The sequence below is a fragment of the Gopherus evgoodei genome, chromosome 10 (genome assembly GCF_007399415.2).
Source record: "Gopherus evgoodei ecotype Sinaloan lineage chromosome 10, rGopEvg1_v1.p, whole genome shotgun sequence".
NCBI lineage: Eukaryota > Metazoa > Chordata > Testudines > Testudinidae > Gopherus > Gopherus evgoodei.
In genome coordinates this window covers 61,422,296-61,442,753 of record NC_044331.1, presented here as the reverse complement: position 1 = coordinate 61,442,753, position 20,458 = coordinate 61,422,296, and the positions used below count along the sequence as shown (strand labels likewise).

Genomic DNA, 20,458 nt, shown 5'->3' with positions numbered 1-20,458 from the left:
CGGTGGAACTCCCGCAGGCAAGCTATCAAATCCACAGGACCGAGGACCTCCCGCAGACAGGCTGCCGAAGGCAGCCTGCCTGTCATGCTTGGGGCAGCAAAAAAGCTAGAGCCACCCCTGGGAATAAAGCTGTCCCACTCAGAAGCTCATTACTGTCTCAAGCCTCACAGTAGTCCTAGAGGCCCTGAGAATCTATTGCTTTCCCAAAACAGAATGAAACTGAAATGACACAGGTTTTTTCATTAGAGACCAATCAAAAAGGGAAGGGAAAGACCCCTATTTTACTGCCTTAAGCACACAGCCTACTATATGCAATTATGGGGATTTGACAGACGGCCTAATCTGGGACAAGATAATCTATGGCACTTGGGATCACTACATGTGGGGATGGCTTCTCTGGGAAGGTGATGTCACATTAGACAGAAGCTTAGACATGAGGCGTGCAGCAGAAACCTCACGAGAAATGATGAAAGCCCCTATGAGGCACAAAATCCCCACAAGTAACATGCAGTGAGACAACAGCAGAGGAGAGCAGCTGCCCAGGGTTCCATAATGAGATGCATTACTGTCCAAGACAGCATGAACAGGTAGAGGAGAAGTGTTCCATGCTAGGACAGCACTGCAAGGAATGTGGCAAGTTGAACCATTTTAGCAGTGTGTGCCAGAATAGAAGAAGGTCTCATAAAAGTCCGACGGAATCTTTAAAGAGGAGGAAGGCACCTCAGAAAGTGGAAATTACATCACGACTCTCTCCATTAGCCCAAGAGCATATCTGGTTCAGGCTGTCAGGACAGGAAAGCAACAAGGGACAATACTAAGCTCCGTGCATGCAACAATGTTAACAGGGAAATGTCCTATGTGATTTCAGCTGGATAGCTGGGCTTCCTGCAATGTGATTCCTCAGGGTGAATTTGAAGTCAAACACTCCAGTCACAAAGAGTCATAATCATGTACAATGAGAACATAATGCAGCTCATAGGAAAATGTGACCTCCTAGTAATTAACCCAGGGATCAGCAACCTTTGGCCTGCAGCTCCCTGGAGTAAGCACCCTAGCAGGCCAGGCTGGTTTGTTTAGCTGCTGTGTCCACAGGTTCGGTCGATCATAGCTCCCACTGGCCGCGGTTGGCCATCCCAGGCCAATGGGGGCTGCAAAAAGTGGCGCAGGCTGAGGAATGTGCTGGCCACCGCTTTCTGCCACCCCATTGGCCTGGGACAGTGAACCGTGGCCAATGAGAGCCACGATTGGCCGAACCTGTGGACGCAGCAGGTAAACAAACCAGCCCAGCCCACCAGGGTGCTTACCCTGGCAAGCCACGTGCCAAAGGTTGCGGATCCCTGAATTAACCTGAACAATAGATAGTACCAACTGAAGTTTGTGGTGGCAGATGGTATTCACCACAGCCCTCTCTTGGGAAATATAGCCATACAAGCCATGTATCTGATCAAGGTGCAACATCAGAATTTTATAGCTGCAGTGCAAGAAGCGAAAGGTGAAGTCCCATGGACAACAGAGACAATTTTAAAAGCATATGGGGATGTTTTCAAAGGTGAAAGGTGCCTCTAAGGAAAGCTAAAATTGGAAGTAGATCCCACAGTGGAACCTGTGCACTTATCATGAAGGAAACTTTTAGTGATGCTATGTAATCCACTATGCAAGGAACTTGAAAGTCTGCAGTGCAGGGGTGGATTATGGTTCTGTGGGGCCCTGGGCCAGAGCAAATGGGGGTCTCACCCCACCCTTCCACCTGCAGTCTCCCACCTCCACGATTCTCCTGCTGGCAATGGGGTCAGGACACAGGGGCTTGCCCCACTCCACCTGGCACTCCCTCAACCATGCTTCCAGGCAGAGTGCTGGGCGGGTGGGCAAAGTGGGGCAAGCTCCTGTGCCCTGACCCCACACCCTGGCAGGAGTGCCAGGTGGGTGAGCAGAGCGGGTCAGGGAGCAGGGCCACCCATTTTTACAGAGCCCCTCAGTTGGCTGGGGCCCCACTGGGCCAAAGTGGCTAATCTGCCATTGCTGCAGAGCAGGGGTATCACAGCACCTGTAGAAACCAGAACAGCCTGGGTAAGCAGCATGGTGGTGGTAAAGAAGTCATCAGGCAAATTATGCATCTGCACAGACCCAAAGTCGTTAGACTGGGCATTGAAAAGATGCCACTAGCCACTGCCTACAATTGATGATATCTTGCTGTAGTTCTCCAAAGCCAGAAACTTTATGTTCTGGAATGTGAGGAATGGTTTTGGCACATAAACCTGGATTAAGAGTCCAACATATTAACATTTGCAACACCATTTGGTCACTACAGATGGCCGTGCTGGCTGATGGGCATAATGATATAGAAGCTGAACACAACCATGACAGAACACTACAAGCTTTTCTACAATGATGCAGAGACAAGAACATAACATTCAATGCATAAAAAAAATGTGACTCAAACAGTGTGAGATGACATACAGTGGACCTCTGTTCACAGGAAAAGAACAGAAGATAGATCCTATAAGATCAAGACATGCCAGCTCCAGTGGCTGTGAAAGGGGTACAGCGCTTCACAGGAATGATACATTTTCTGTCCACACCTGGCTGCAGTAGCAGAAACCATCCATCAGCTCACAAGGAAGGATGCTGCATGGGAATGGGCACGGCCCCAAGGGCAAGCAGTTGAGGTGCTGAAACAAATGATAACAGATGCTCCTATCCTGAAGTATTGCCAACCTGGAGAGCCACTTATGCTCCAGTGTGATGCACTGGAGAAATGACCGGGTATCATTCTTTTGTGGGAGCAACCAGTTGCTTATACCAGCAAGGCTATGTCAGAGACAGAACGGGGTATGACCAAATAGACAATGAGCTTCTGGCTGTGATACTTGTAGTGGAGTGATTCCATCAGCACAGCTATGGCCATCCAGTAACAGTGCAATCAGACTGCAAAACCCTAGAGACAATCACAGCAAAGTACCATCTTAGTGCTCCAAACAGATTGCAGTACATGTTGATGTGCCTCCAGCACTAGCAGATAGAGATCAGATATTGTCCAGGATGATTGCTGATGTTAGCTGACACCTGGAGCATGGCAAACATACCCTATATCAAATGAGCTGGGGGAAGACCATTAACATGCTGCAATATCTCTCTGTTTCAACAGCGAAGCTGATACAAATCAAAAGAGGCTTTGAAAAACGACATCCTACTACAGGCAGTCAAGAGAGCAATTCTCACAGAGTGGATAGAAGACAAAAGCCAAGTACCGGCAGGAGTAAAACCATATTTTCCAATTAAAGATGAGTTGTGTGTGAAGGTTGAAATCATATTTCAAGGAAAAATAGGTGTTGTCCCCACCTCATTATATAAAGATGTCATGCAAAAAATGCATGCTTCACATCTGAGCATTGACCATCTTCTTAGACAGGCCCAACAGTTTGTTTACTGGCAAGGAATGAATACACAGCTCCATGGCAGAAAAATGTGACATCTGTTAGTAGTGTGATAACAACCAGCAGAAAGAGATTGTCTTACCACATGAGCTACCCACCTGACCATGGGAAAAAGTTGGATGTGACCTATTTATAATTTCCTGGAAAAGTAATTTTATTACAGTGGACTACTATTCAATTTTATTTTTTTTTTGGAGTTTGATGCCCAATTTGATACAAGAAGCAAGTCAGTGATTGGCTAACTGAAGGCCTCCTTTGGGAGATACAGCATTCTGGACACTGCTCACCATCAACGGACCCCAGTTTTCCTCAACAGAATTAAAGAGATTTGTAAATGAAAGTCATCAGAGACACTGATGAGAAGAGATGACCAACAATGAGAGAAATTAGACACTAGAGTATGACAGGTCAGCCAAGGATCTACACATCACAGTGACAGACACTTCTGTGTGAATCTAGCCATTAGAAAGCCACCAGAAGGAGTGGACTAAAGGAATCATGAGGAGTGCAGAGGCACCCAGGTCATCTGAGAAGACTGCACAAGAGGGACGAGTGATCTGAAGGAACAGGAGACACGAGCCAGCAGACACAACACCTAGACAGAGCCTAGAAAGAGACAGAAATCATCACAGAATGGAGAGACAGAGAACCCTACCCAAAAGCCAAGCCCACTGGGAGTGAGGCGACTCCACGGAGAGATAGTTTCCTAGATTCCTAGTTTCCTAGAGAGGTGACTGGGAGACAGAGCTATGTCACTTCTGATGGTGGTACCCTGTTGAGGAGATCAAACTATCTCAATGACAATGTATCCAGTTAAGAGTGTGGTAAAGAAAAGACTCCAAGGAATCACAAATGAATCTTTTGCCTCAGTTCAGAAAAGAAGTTTAAGTAACATGTTGCACCAATTTACAGTTCATTGTGTATCATGTGACGTGGTGGATCTCAAGACCTTCAGTGTGTGGGTTAGGTATGGGCTTGAGAACTCTTGATCTAAACTAAACTTAGCTTTTGTTTTTGACATCTTTAGTAACTTCTCCCTCTTCACCCTTATGATCTGTCCCTCCATGTAAATGTTTGCCTTTGTTTCATCTCAATGTTTCTGAGGCAGAATTGTTTCACCAGGATAAAAAGGCACCCTCAAAACACAACTCTAACACCTATGTTACCCTCTTTGACTCAAACTGCCTATTTACTTCCATCTGGCCATGAACTTTTTGCCTCTGACATCTTTATGTCTATGTATCTGCCTACAATTACTTGTGCAACACAGCTCATATAAGAAACAATCAGTTTCACACATACAGAATGGGAAGAGACTGTCTAGGAAGGAGTATGGCAGAAAGAGATCTAGGGGTCATAGTAGACCACAAGCTTAATATGAGTCAACAGTGTGATACTGTTGCAAGAAAAGCAAACGTGATTCTGGGATGCATTAACAGGTGTGTTGTAAACAAGACACGAGAAGTCATTCTTCCGCTTTACTCTGCGCTGCTCAGGCCTCAGCTGGAGTATTGTGTCCAGTTCTGGGCACCGCATTTCAAGAAAGATGTGGAGAAATTGGGGAGGGTCCAGAGAAGAGCAGCAAGAATGATTAAAGGTCTTGAGAACATGACCTATGAAGGAAGGCTGAAGGAATTGGGTTTGTTTAGTTTGGAAAAGAGAAGACTGAGAGGGGACATGATAGCAGTTTTCAGGTATCTAAAAGGGTGTCATCAGGAGGAGGGAGAAAACTTGTTCACCTTAGCCTCCAATGATAGAACAAGAAGCAATGGGCTTAAACTGCAGCAAGGGAGATTTAGGTTGGACATTAGGAAAAAGTTTCTAACTGTCAGGGTAGTTAAACACTGGAATAGATTGCCTAGGGAAGTTGTGGAATCTCCATCTCTGGAGATATTTAAGAGTAGGTTAGATAAATGTCTATTAGGGATGGTCTAGACAATATTTGGTCCTGCCATGAGGGCAGGGGACTGGACTCGATGACCTCTCGAGGTCCCTTCCAGTCCTAGAGTCTATGAATCTATGAATCTATAAGCCAATGCCTTGACTCAACTGACACCCAATACATTTCTAAAAATGTGTTGTTTCCTTGTCCCTCTATCTATCTCACCACTCTTGGTGCCATAGTCTGATTCCCTACAGTCCCATGCCTTTTGCAGCCTTTCCATTCCTTTCTTACTCATTGACTCTTTGTCCATATTTAAAATCTCATTTGAGAATATATAATTTAAACCCTCATTCTCTAATTGAATTAATGCTTTAATATTCATCATGCCATATCTTAACTCTTTCCTTTTTAATATATTCTATGTCCACTGTACTTTTGGTATTTAATTCTGGAGTGTACACTTTGCATGAAAGAAACTATACATAATAAAGTTTTTCAAACATGGATCTGTACAAATGACTGATAAATATTGCCATATACATGTACATACCACTCACCAATACATAAATTGTATTCTTGAATAATGTGCATTCTGTTAGCACTTCCAGACTTTCATGTAATTTCTTTGTTGTCTTTTGGGTTTCTGTAGGTTTATGCCAATTTAATTTCCAGTTCATAATCTCCTTGTATTTTTCAGGAAAAGTTTCTTAGTTTAAAGCCACCTGAATACACTTTATTTTCAAGATATGCATTTCTTTTCAACTCTTCCTTGTTATTTCATTATATGAGTTAAGTCATTTTAGTTACCTTTACTCTTACACATGAGTACACACACGGGTAATACAAAGCTTTCTGTGAACATTTTCCTTGGCCTCTAACAACTCCCAGTCTAAATTGATTTGTTTCTTTTATTATATTGCATAATGTCTATGTACTTTAAACTGTGCATTCTTATGCACTGGTACACTAGATGCTAAAATAGCTTGATCCTTAAAATCCATTACACAATAGCACATTTACATAACAGTGAATCATGCCATAATTTTCAAAGAAATGTGTACATCTGCATGCACTGTTGAAGCTTGATCAAGACCCGATCCAAAGCCCATTTAGGTCAATGGATAAGTTCCCTGTAGTCCAGATTTTAGAAGTACTCCATCTGCCTTTTTTAGAGCTACTGTCATGAAAAATGAATAATAATATTTTGCACTTGAGTAGTACCTTCCACCTAAGGATTCACAGAGGGCAAAGATTCATTTTTATCTTTTTGAAAAAATAGCAATTGGTTTTGTGGCTGAAAGGAATGTAGTTAAACTGTCCAGTGTTCTTTTCCTCATACAGGAGTAGAAACATATATTTTAATAAATTGGAGAGATGCACAAAGAGACGTGGGGTTAAAAAGAAAATTAGAATTGTCCGAAACCTTAATAGTCTTGATGATCTAGGCTTTATCCATTGTTTAAGTTCACTTAAGTGGAAGTCACGATTAGACCTCTGAATATACTCTTAAAAGTTTTCTTCTTTAGTTTTCTAGACTCAACTCTTACCTAGTCCCTAAGAAAACTAACTCTGCAAATCACATTTTCATTTGGTCTCATAAGATCACTTTACTTCGGATAGCCACAGCCCAAAAACCCCAAAATAATCAAACCTGGCTAGAGAGGCAAAGATATTGAAGAAAAACAGGACAAGAAGGTGAACTATTGTGCGATGTTGAGGATCGTGTTGCTTATACAATATTAGATTGAAAAGCACCTGAAAAGTTTGGGATAGGTCTTTGGAATTCACATTGATTACTAACAAATTAAAGAACATATGGTATATAGATGGCTTAGAAGACTGTACTTCTGCCAGCATCACTTCCTTGCTTTCAAAATGACTTAGTACTTCTTCAAGAGGTACTACTTACTCTTCTACAACTCGTGTTGCAAATCTGTGTTGCAGTAGTGCCTATTGGCCCAACAGGAATGGGGGCCCCATAGCTCTAGGGACCATAAACCCATAGAAAAAAGTTCTCATTTCTGACCTTTTGAAAAGGTAATTCAAATGAGGAGGAGGAGGATGGGACCAAACTGGCAACTGCATGTGAGTGAAAGTGACCTTCATTGCCTTTCCTACTCTATGCTTCTCAAACCATTCAGTATTTTTCTATTCATGGTTCTAGATGAACAATATATTTATGTGATTTGTAGGCCAGGAATTTATTTTTAGTATGCACAGCTAAATCAAGGCTGTAGTTTCTGAGAGCCATAAACAGAAAACTATGTCAGTCACAATCATAATAACTAGTTGAAATGGAACAATATTATTGATTACCCAACATTTCAAAGGTGCACATTAACCTCTGCTGCCTTGTCCACTGCAGCATTTTCACAGATTGGTAAATTATCAATTTTGAAAACAATTTATTTCTACAAGCTCATAACAGCGAGAACACAGCATGGTATATGGGTAGCAGAGAATAGTTGTACCCTTGAGGATTAAAGAATGCACTTTCACACCTACTGATAATCCACTAATACATTTATCTTTTAGTGGCCACTCCTTGGCTGTCCCTTTTCACTGTAACATTTGCAACACACGGTGCGTTCAGCATTGATAAGCATAGTGCACAGTGCCAATACATTGACTGCACACACAATGCATGTGCTATCTGCTTGCATCATGCCACATGCCTATATAACAGAGAGGGAAAAGCAGTAATGGAGGAAGCTGTCATTCCAGATTATCACAAGGGCCTTCAGCATGATGGAATTCCATCTGACATTGCCACAGGCAACCTGCCTCCATTTATAGTCAGCTGCACCATTAAAATTGCTCCTGATAATTTCAGAGTAAAAATTTTAAATGATTGAGCAGTCTACTTGGCATGAGAGAGAGCTTTTTAGTATAGTATTAATAATGCAAGGATTTAGACACTTTGCTGTCTTAAGAGATTTGCTTGTTTAAATGTACGGGGGTGGGGACACAGACAATTCATCCATTTTACGAGGAAAGTATTTTCTAAGGAAGATAGAGTTCTGCTGCTCTTGCCAAATGAAGTAATAATTATGCTTAATTGTGGGGACTGAAAATAATACAAATTACCACACCACACCTTTAAGCAGGGGCCCGGGGAATTTATCTGGCTGGCCGAATGAAAGGAACAGTGCTTTATGGGTTGGGGGTGGGATGGTGAAGGGGAGCTGGCAGAAGTCCCTCGGGTAATTATGGAATAAATGTGATTTACTTTTATCAGCCAGGTAGACCCAGACATCTAATAATAAAGTTGCATCCTAATTAAACCCATGTCCAATGTCTCCTGTGCTTCTTTTGGTATAGCCAGAAAATGTTCACTGTGTGTAGAAAAGTTAAATCTACAAAAGGCTCCTATACAAGTTAGTAAGGTGCTTTATATTACTACTCACAAGTAAGCAGTTGAAAATTAGGGATTGCTTTTATCAGTGGGATACTTATGGAATGTCAAGTTAGAGAGAGTGAAATGATGATTTTGTTTTTCAAGACTAGTTAAGCTGGAAGGAATTGTGCCTAGTTGAAAAGCTGTGTGGTCTAATGTTAAAAAAATTGATTCAAAAAGTTATTTCAATGATATAGCACCCAAATGCCTATTGCTATCATGGTAGTAAAATGTCTTGATTTGCTAAAATTAATCAGATAGATACTGATTCGAATTCTTGTGCCTGCAGCCTATATCTAGAGTAGCAAAACAAATAGCAGCCAGAGAAATATAGTTGACCAGAATGAAAGAATTAGAGAAATGGAATTACTTACCCTTCCAGTATCAGAGTTTAACAGTTGAACTCCATGAGGAAATATGGGCCAAATTTATATTATTGTAATTCAGCCAATATTGTCTCATTTCACTGGTCTGTTATACCTCTCAGCCGTTCTTCCAAAAAAGATGCAAGAAAACAGCCTACATGATCAAAAATTCTATTTTGCTTCAATAAGAATGGTATTAACTGAAGGGACGAGAATCTGCTCATTGTGAATGGGGCTTTATGTGGCTCTGCTAAAATCTTACCAAGAATGGAATATGAGTGCTTCAAAGTGATTTCTCAGTGACTTAAGTTTGGCTTATGTTTTTCCTCCGTCCTCTATTCACTAAAGCTGGTACGGGTTCCCTTAGAGACTTTTGACTTCTTGGGGTTTTTTTTTTTTTGGTTTTTTTTTTTAAGTTTTAAAATACAGAGAGGAAAGATGTATTCATCATCTATACAGCTGAAGTGGGGGGGTTCTTTGTATTTTTTTAAAGAATTCTCTGCATAAAGTGAAGAAAGGAAAGAGTCTGCTACAAAGGAAAACTTAGCAGAAAATAGGATTGTGTGAAAGAAAGCCCTGACACTCCATTAACCCAGCAATAGCTATCCCACAACCTCTATAAGTAACATGCACATTTTAACCAATAAAATAATAAACAATGTATTTGCACAGGTCTGGCTTTAGCCCTGTTGATTTTGAATAAGTATCTAGCTTGATCTTAGTATAGCCGGGAAAGCACAATCACCTCGTCCTAAGACTTTTCTCATTCTTTCCAAGACAGTAATCACTGCAGAGTGTTTATATTGTATTTAGACCCAGGTCAACCCCTTTCCCAAGTGTCTGTGTTTTGCTCATGGCCCAAGCCTGTGCTAGCCCCTATCCTTTATAACAACCTTCACCTGGTCCTATCACCATTCAGATAGATCAGCTGACACAGATTTTTCCTTTTTGCCCTTTATCTCAATCTTTAACCCTTTGCAACCCCTAAGACATTAACAAGTGATGGGTTAAGTTTGAACCACCCCAGACATACCAGACACATTCAAAAACTGTAACCAATAAGAAATTCTGAAAGCTCTTCATTGTCACTACCATGTGTTGTTTTAATATATAGAATGTTTTGTAGATAATGAAAAAAGGTAAAAAGATTTATCCTCCAAAAATGTATCAAACTACTCTGAAGTAATTTATTATTATTATTTATTTGTACTACAGTAACACCTAGAATCACCAACCATGGTTGAGATCCCATTTTGCTAGGTGCTGTATAAACATATCAGCAGGGACCCTCCCTGCCCTGAAGAACTTATGATCTAAACACAGAAGTGGGGGGAAGGGAAATGGAGGCACAGAGAGGCAAGTTGATATGCCCAAGGGCACACCTGGGAGTTGAACCAATGTATAATGATTCCCAGGTCTAGTCTTAGAAGCCATGCTTCCTCCCCAGTAGGCAAAGAGTATTCTTCATTTCCAGCCCTGTTACTGGTGTAAACTTTTGAATAGCTTTCCACATGTCACCTCAAAGGTGGCTATTGTTATGTAAAGCCTTCTCTCAAATGAGATTGTAAGATCTGTAACTTATATCATTAAGCCCTGCAACCTTTTTACAGACTTTGTAACTGCAGTTATTGTTAGCATAGCCTTTTAAGTTTTGTAACCTTTGCAAGCTCTGTAACCTTTTCAAGTTACCACTTGCATGAACTTCCAAGCTGTGGCTCAGATCAAGTGTAATATCCCACCACACAATCAGTGTGAACAAGGGAGTGTGTGGGGAAGATAAGGGAGTGTGAACAAGGGAGTGTATGTGGGACTGGGAGGAGAGGAACTGCAAGGAGAAACAGATTGACAGAGCCAGAAGAGTACCCAGAAGCCACCTACTACAGGACAGGCCCAACAAAGAAAATAACAGAACGCCATTAGCCATCACCTTCAGACCCCAGCTAAAATCTCTCCAGCACACCATGAAAGATCTACAACCTATCCTGAAAGATGATCCCTCACTCACAGATCTTGGAAGACAGACCAGTCCTCGCTTACAGACAGCCTGCCAACCTGAAGCAAATACTCACCAGCAACCACACACCATACAACATAAACACTAACCCAGGAACCTATCCTTGCAACAAAGCCCAATGCCAGCTCTGTCCACATATCTATTCAAGTGACACCATCATAGGACGTAACCACGTCAGCCATGTCATCAGGGGTTCATTCACCTGCACATCTACCAACGTGATATATGCCACCATGTGCCAGCAATGCCCTTCTGCCGTGTACATTGGCCAAACTGGACAGTTGCTACACAAAAGAATAAATAGACACAAATCTGACATCAGGAATCATAACATTCAAAAACCAGTGGGAGAACACTTCAACCTCTCTAACCACTCAGTGACAGACTTAAAGGTGGCAATTTTGCAACAAAAAAACTTCAAAAACAGACTCCAAAGAGAGACTGCTGAACTCGAATTAATATGCAAATTAGATACAATTAACTTAGGTTTAAACAGAGACTTGGAATGGTTGGGTCATTACACTAATTGAATCCATTTCCTCATGTTAAGTTCTCCTCACACCTTCTATGGGTCATCTCGATTATCACTTCAAAGGTTTTTTTTCTTCTGCTGCTGATAGCTCATCTCAATTGATTAGACTCTTCCTGTTGGTATGCGTACTTCCACCTTTTCATGTTCTCTGTATGTATAAATATCTCCTGTCTGTGTGTTCCATTCTATGCATTTGAAGAAGAGAGCTGTAGCCCACGAAAGCTTATGCTAAAATAAATTTGTTAGTCTCTAAGGTGCCACAAGTACTCCTGTTCTTTTTGTGGATACAGACTAACATGGCTGCTACTCTGAAACCTGCAAGGAGAAAGGAGCTCAGAGCCAGGAGCCAGGTGTGTCTGATATAATCTGCCCTGAGAAGGCAATCACTAAGTGCTGTAAAGAAAAGAAGAACCTGATATGCATGAAACAAACTGGGCTGGGAATGCTTCTCGGTGATGGACACAGTGTACGTGACAGGAGCTGCCCAGTTCCAGCAAAAGGAAGCAGCCATGCAGACAAGCAGCTGCTGCTTCTTGACCTGCTCAGCAGCCTGGATTCGTGACCGCAGGTGGACACACCAGATCTACCATGCTTCGGCTTCTCAGCCTCCATGCTGTCTCTGGTAACTCTCCGCCTGTGTAAGCGTGTGGGTGTATGAGGGTATGAATGTGGTGAATGTGTGTGTGTGTATGAATAAGCTCCATCTCTTTTCTATCTGACCCAACACCGGCATTGTAATAAAACTAATACAAGTATGACCCTGGGTTGGTTTTTAGGGGAACAGAGGTAACAGCTATATTTTTGTGATGGATCAAGTGACACCAATATGTAGTTTTTATATCAGTTTGTAAAGTCTATAATACACTGTGGTATCTTTAGGCACCAAAAGTGCTATTTAAATCGAGGATCATTATAATAATGACATAGGAAGAACATGTATGTTCATTTACATTTATTAGGAAGTTAAGTCCATAAAAACATTTTCTTCCACCACATAGAATATTGCTTCACAGATTCATACCAACTGTAAATATCATTTTTGTTATCCATGCTGGCATATGACTTGACATATGCATCTGACAAAACCATGTCTTCTTCCCGTGTTTCTGGAAGCTATTTCCCCTCCTCCATCCTAGCTGCCTCACTCCTGGATTCTTAAATCCACTCTATCTTCAAGTTTCTACAGCTCAAAATAAATAACATGTTCCTTTGTTTGTTAATGTGACTGGCAGCCATTTACCACTCCCTATTCCATCTGCTTCGTCCCAGCTGTTCATTCCCAGTGTCGCTTTCACCTTTGACATTCACCAAATGCATTAAATATATATAATAAAAAAGCATTCTTTGCTAGAATCTCAAGCTAATGTCCTTCATCCCAAACACCTCCTCCTCCAAGTTACTCTTTGCTGAACATACAGCTGTTTTCATTTCTTTGCATTACAACCATAGGTTCACCCTGGAAAATGTTTAAGAAAACACTGTATTAAGAAGCAGATGGTTTGATAACAACTTAGTAAATAAACATATTAATTAATGGAACCAATGAAGTCAAGCAGGGAGAGCAAAACACTGCAGGGTTATTTGGAGAATGAGTTTATTGCATATAAAAAAGTATCCTTGATTTTAAAAAATCAGATTTTTATAGGAAAGAAGATAATTTTGTATATAAATACAAATTCCTTAGAAGACAGCATGTATGACTGTATGGTAGGGCCTCCAGATAATCAAGGGGAGATGGAACAGTTAAAATGGATGCAAAGAAGCAGTGAAACGATGTTACTATGTCAGTCTTTCACTAAAGATAATGAGGAGTAAATTAATTTTCCAGAGATAGCTGTGGTTGGAAATGGGAGTATAGATGTGAGAGAAACTGAGGTCTGAGGAGGAAATTAGGGATCAACCCGAGAAACATAAGAGCAGTAAATTACCAGGAGTGGATGACATTCAACTGATGTTTTGGAAGGAGAAAGGAATAACATGAAATAGATACTGATGAAGATACTCTTAAAAACCAAGGCTGAACATTTCAAAGCTACATTGGTCCCGTATGTCACATACACTTCAAGACACCCATACAACACACTGCCTCTGAACCATCCACCAACAAGGGATTAACAAGTCTTGCACGTAGTGCATCGTGGATGGAAGCCAAGTTGAATGCTCTTCCTTCTTCCAAACAGAATACGGAAAGATTTTAAACACCCTACAGTTCAATACGCCTGGCACCTAAGTCTTGAACCTGCACCATTGATGTCAATAGGAATTTTGCCCTTGACTTTCATCGGAATAGGATCATGTTCATACAGAATCTCACTCCAATTTTCTTTCTTCTTTCCTCCTTCCCTAAAGTGCTCCTTTCTTCCCAGTCTTCCCTATTCTTCAGAAAACCAAAATAGCATTTTTTTTGCCCCCAGGCATCTTGCCTTCTCTTTGGAAAGCTTGAATTATGTAGTTATATATTATTATAATGTATTATTATTATTAAACTTCTTATCAAACTCTTAGTTTCATTTGAAATACAAAAGTCTATATCACAGGGATTAAACAAAAAATGTAACTATGTGATTTAACACCAAAACTTAACTCAGAGAATGAAAACCCTAGTAGTTTGTAAATAAATATTTCATATCAGTAACAATATTTTCAACAAAAATAAAATATTAGTTATTTTAAGAGAACAATACTTTGAACTCTTCCATCATCAGCTAATAAAAAAGTAGAAATGGGATGGTGTTTATAACCTTTGCAGGATATTTCTATGAAACATAAATAAGAGTTCACAAGAAAATCTGTTTTATCTTACAGGTCAGAGTCCAAATGGTATAAAAACATGTTAACTAAGTGTGTGTTTATTTTTTTCTTTTAGATGTCAATTGCTTTTTGATAGAACTGTGGAGACTGGTAGTATGGCTCACTGGATGTGTTGGACTAGGAAATACACGATCTAGGTTTTATTTGTGAATCTGCCATAGATTTAGTGTCTGACATCGGGCAAGCCACTTCCTGTCTTTGTTTCCATGCCTTTGTCTGGCTTGTCTATTTAGACTGTAAGTACCTTGAGGCAAGTCTCTTTTATGTGTTTGTATGTTGCATAGAATAATTGGGTCCAAACAGAGAGTACGTGAATACAAATGCATAATTATTAGTGAGTAGGTGAATGTCAGTGTGTCATTCCTGAATAGAAAGTCTAACCTTTGCCTCCACATTTCAGGGTGGTTTGTATCCAGCTTTTTTTTACAGGAGCCCTTAACGGTTTTTATCAATAATGAGGCCAGTATCAACTGGCTGGATTTGCAGGTGGCCACACACAGATTTTTTAGTACAGATCCTCCTCTCTTTCACCATGTGGAACTCCCACAAAAAGTCGGAACATTTATCATCCTGTATGCTGCTGCATCTGTAGCACCAGTCATGGAGTCAGATATGAGTGATTTGGAAGTTCTTGCAATAAGAAAAACTTTATTGCAGGGGTGAGGGATTCTAGACTGATTAGCTTCCCTCCAGCTCTTTACTGTGTCACTGGGATAGACCTTAGGAATTGTAAAGAGATAGAAAAATCTACTGTTCTTCACCTCTATACCACAGAAACACTCCAGGAGCTCAAAAACTCTAGGATCCATTGCAGACCCGAGTGAGTCTTCTGCTGCTAGCATTCTGGCCTACTGCCATGCTGCTTTACAAGTTGCAGATTATGTAAACCAGTCTATCTTTATCTACACTTAAAATAACCTTATCTTACTTCCACATAAAAACTTTTCTTGAGCCATCTTTACCCTTTCTATAGCTGTTATGCATGCTCCATTCATTCGTCCACTATCATGTCTAGGCCTTTTTTCTTTTTCATTCCAGTGTGTGATCTGTAACCTCAAAAATACACAGTACAACCTAACCTTGACCAATATTCTTAAACCCATTATTGTAACACTAATTTTCTTCATACGCAAGAGCAGCACATGTAAGGATTTTTTTCTTTCCCCTTTCCTTCTGTAATGATCATCCACGAACAATCATTTGACTGTAAAAAGACATTGGATTGCTGCAAACCACATATAATATTGTATTTATTATGCAGACAATTGTTAGCTGATATGGCTGTAAAATGACACTGTGTTAAAATGCTGGATTAAGTTTCACTCTGGGCTATAATTAAGGTGCAACAGCAACTGATGTTCAGATCATTACAGGTGATAATGACAAGATGAAAGAGTTTTAACTGAGCCCATTAGCCCTAGTTTGTTAAAATTTCCCCCAAGAAAAGCCCTGAGCTATGGCCATTATTATTATTATAGCCTATTTAGAACTTTATTCAGAAAAAAAACCAACATGATTTACATATCCCTGTAGTGTCATTGGTCTAAACATGAGTTTGACTGACACAACTGCTCAACCAGAAATATCAAGGCGAATTATGCAGAGTAAAGCAGCTAATCAAAAGAGCAGTTTTACTGACAAGATACCACTACTATGATGATGTAACATTCAGGTAGCAGCAAAGATTCTGTTCACTACATCCTTTTTAAAATGACTTATACGGACATTTTCTTTTGAATTTCCAAAGTTCATTTGTTTTTACTCTCACAACAGAATGCTGGTGTGTCTTGGCCATCTTGTGCATGGCGAAATTACTGAGGGCAAAGTGGAGGGGAAACATTCTACAATGTAGGTAAAACAAAATAACCTGACAACTTCAAAGCAACTCTTTCACAATCTGCTGAATGGAAACGGCAATAGACTGATCATAAGCAAAGAGACTTTGCACAGAAATTGACCCAAGCAAGGGCTGAAGGTGACGTCTCCTAGGAAGTGAATCATCATACACAACATTGGGATTCACAGGACTTTTAAATGCCCTTTACTGATTTACAATACATTGATTACCACTAAATATCAATGGTTACAGTAAAGAACTTGGAAATTGAGTCACAAAGCACCTAATTCTGCATCACTGCAGTGAACAGGAGTCTGGGTATTGAATCTGAAAGGGGCAGAATTGAATCCAATGTGTTTAGAGATTGAGGGCAAGACCATCAGCTGATGAAATTCATCATAGCTCCATTAATGTCACTGACCATGGAATTACTTTGATTTACACCCATTGAGAATCTTGCCCAAAGTGGCAAATTTGTTGGCTTTGGAAATATTGTAGTGCCTTCCATCATGATGAATCCAAAAGTATTTTTTAACAAATAGACAACACCATGCCAAGGGCCAGCCACTGGGCAAAACTGGGGCTCATTCCAATATAATTTTGCCATTGAGGCCAATGGCAGTGGGGCTAGCTCCTTATTCATTCAAGGGTGAGCAGGATATCATATATTACCATGTAAAAAAAGGACCTCAACTGATTTTACCACTGAAGATCTGTTGTGATAACTGGGCCTCCTAACTGTGAGCTCAGCTGTGACAAGTGAAATGTTTCCCATCAATAAATGTTGGTCAATAAATCTTGATGGGAAATGGTATAAAAGGGAGACAGACAGACTGAATTCGTCCAAACAAAAAGGCCAAATGATATAATTCTAAGGACTGTGTTAGGACTATGCCTGCTAAACAAGAGAAGTGTGGGACCAGAACTGAGTGAACCAAATTTGATGTGTTGGAAATTAGGCCTAATTGGTGGACAAAATAATGATGGGATGGGCTATTCCACCCACCACTGCCCTTTAGAGGGCTTTAAAAGAAAAGACTTTCGGGGGAAAGGTGGCTATCACAACACTGGTTGACTGAAAGAAGGGGAAGAAGCAAGCTTCACTGTCATGGCTGCCATGCCCCTGTTTCTTGGGCACCTTCTTTGTCCTAGTCCTGAGAGATGTTCTGGCCAGACCAAGCCAGCAAGAGGAAGCCAGATGTCACTACCAGCTCCATCTTGACCACCACCTATGATGTGAAACTTTGGCTTCCTCCCACCCGCAATGTATCCTTTTCCTTCCCCCACTGTATTTCCTCTCCCTTTCTCTCTCTCTCTCTCTCTCCTTTTTCCTTCTTTCTAAAAAGAGTCTGGCATAGCCAACCAAAACTGTCTTTTTTGCAACACTGCTGTAAACCTGTGACCAGAAAGGAAGCTAAACAGCCTAGGGCTGGTACAAATTTGTCAGGGCACTGAGAAACTGATAAGACCGTGTGCTTTGCCTGTGTTTTTTCCAACAGTGAGGTTGCATGTGAGAATTAACACCAGAGAGAGAAGCTGCATTTTGTATCTTTGCCATTCTTTTCTTGCCCCTTTTGTGTGTGTTTATCCTGTTTTGCCTTTGAGGAAACAGGATCAGACTTTAACATCACCAGCAAAGACAGCTCCAGCCCATGTCAACCAACTTCACCTCTTTTCCTCAAATGGACAGTTATTACCATCTTTAAAACAATCTGTGAGACTGTTAAACAAAGGGGAGTTCTGAAAATTCTCTCCAGCTAGAGGGAAAGGGAACCAGGGATGTTGTTAAAATGAAACCTTACTAATACTTTACATTTCAAAAGCTTCCATTCTTTTTCCTTCTTTTCTCAATCTTTAATAAAGGGTTTTAAAGGTTTTAATATTGTGTTTCCCATGGTATTAAGCAGGCTGAGGTCTTGAAAACCAACCCCCCCACCCACACACTTTGTTTACAGTTCTTTCACGCTGGACAGTTTCAAAGTCATGTTAACACCTTTGACACTTTGGGTCACGTATTCAATCTAAATTAATAAAAGAGATTTACACTGGGCCAATGTAGACTCCCAGGACTCCATGTTGCAACTCCTGTTCAGACTGAGTAGTTCCATTGACTTCAATTAGATTAGCGAACACTCACCATCATGAAGAGTGGTTACACAATAGTGCCCATTATCTCTTATTTCAGTAAGACTCTCTTAGACTTGCGCCCACTTACAAACATGCAGCAAACACTCCCTTCCATACCCTTGTCTCTGGCAAACTGGGGTAATTCACATGTTCAGAGAGGCAGGAGAAGATCTAACATACTAATTTAGACTTGCTTAGTTTCGCTTAGAAGGTAGTTGATATGGTTTCTCCCGAGTAAAACTTAATTATAAGCTCTTTGGGGCAGGGCATGTCTTTGTAGTCTGTGTTAGCACATCCCCTAGCACATTGGGGTCTTACTCCATGATTTAGTCTTGTAGGCACCAGTGCAATATATTTGATTATTAACAACAACAACTTTTTTAAAAAATCAGTCCCAAATCTAAAAAAATCAAACCACTATCCAACCTGTTATACTTAGCAAACAAATGAGAGTATTGGAATCACTTTAAATCAGAAGGCAAACAGAGTGGGAAAATAAGCCAATATCATATATATCATCATTTAAATTTACACACAATCAGTACATTTAAAATTTCAGAAATTATGTGGGAATACCCCCAAATCAGGGAAATATGTAGAGGAACAACTAAGGGTATAACAACAATTTTTGAGCTGTTCAACCTATTTTAAATAGATTTTTTTCTCCTCATATCAAAGTTTTTCAAATCCATATACGTCCCATTTCAAGTCAGTCCACAAAATGAATCATCTCCTCTTGTAAAATAAGAAACATAATCATGGCAGCTGACCACAATCCTGAATTTCATGGGAAACAGCAGAACACTTATGACCTAAAGTATATTATTGTCTTCTGCCTCCAGCAAAAGCATTTCTTGGCCATGAGTGGAGTTATTACCTGGGGCAAAATCTCACAGCTGAATTTTCAGACAAAGTATAACTGATTTTGCAACACACAAGAATCTTGGTCCAATTACAGACAGCTACTGTAGGAAAAACAGGACTGAAATGCAAAAGCCTGATAGCTAGCATTTTCTTTCAGTTGGAGAAAGGATTTATCTCTCTACCCATCGTTACATGCATCCATCTGCCTGTCTGTATTTCTAAAGCACCTGTCACCTTAGCATTGAAAAGCTGAAAGAGGACTGTAATGGAGACAGAAGCTGGTAACTTCTCAAAAGTTATAGCCATCCTTCCTTAAGAATAGCTTCCCCTTTGATCTGATTAAAAATTTAGGGAAGCTCCAGGAATTCAATATTTTTTCTCTCTCATTTTGTTTTCCAGCACGCCTAACTTGATTTTCTTTTAAGAACCTTTCTTTGTTAATTCTGACATCATGTTACCGTGGTCAATCACCAAATCAGTGATCTTCCCATTAGTAGCTTTTAACTGTGAACCCAATTGCTGAAATATTGCATCACTTGCAGAGACAGATTCCTGTAGGGCATCACAACTTTCTGCTACGAAGTTCATCTCTTTTGCCATCATTTCTTTCAGGTTCGGGAAATGTGCTTCTGTGATTTGCTTTATTATGATGTTTCTAACAACTTGCTCATTTTGTGTTTAATTTTTGTTTGTTTCTCAGTTAAATGCAACTGGTTTTGGAAAAACATGTTTAGAGAAACTAAAACATAACAGGAGTCCCTCCAAATGATCAACATTTCACTAATTTTTGCTGTTTCACTTTGTTGTTGTGGAATATTTTCCACATTTTATCATCAGTTACTTTGGCTCAAAAAGTCAAATAATCTTAGTGCTAGCCTTGAAGAGGAGTAGATAATTGTCTAAAGGCAATTTCTCACTACGTAGATCCAAGCAACTTGGGGGAGAATGGGAACAAGGAGCAGATTGTTCCCCCTCACTGGATAAGGATCCCACCACGGAAATAAAAGGAAAGACAGGTCTTTCCTGTGAGCGCAACCTCCCTCATACAAGATTTGGATTTCATAGGCTAGGCCGCTTCTAACTTCATGTGTTGTTAAGAAGTTTTGTAATTAAAACTAAAAGGAATAGGAAGCAAGTGCCTTGTTTCCCAGTTTAGAATTTATGGAATATATCTGAATATCTCTCTACATAA

General features: G+C 40.3%; 1 pseudogene; it reads right to left on the bottom strand.

Moving 5' to 3' along the window:
- Positions 1-19,866, bottom strand: part of LOC115658851 — a 98,886-nt pseudogene extending 79,020 nt beyond the window's left edge.
- Positions 19,867-20,458: the final 592 nt, after the last annotated feature.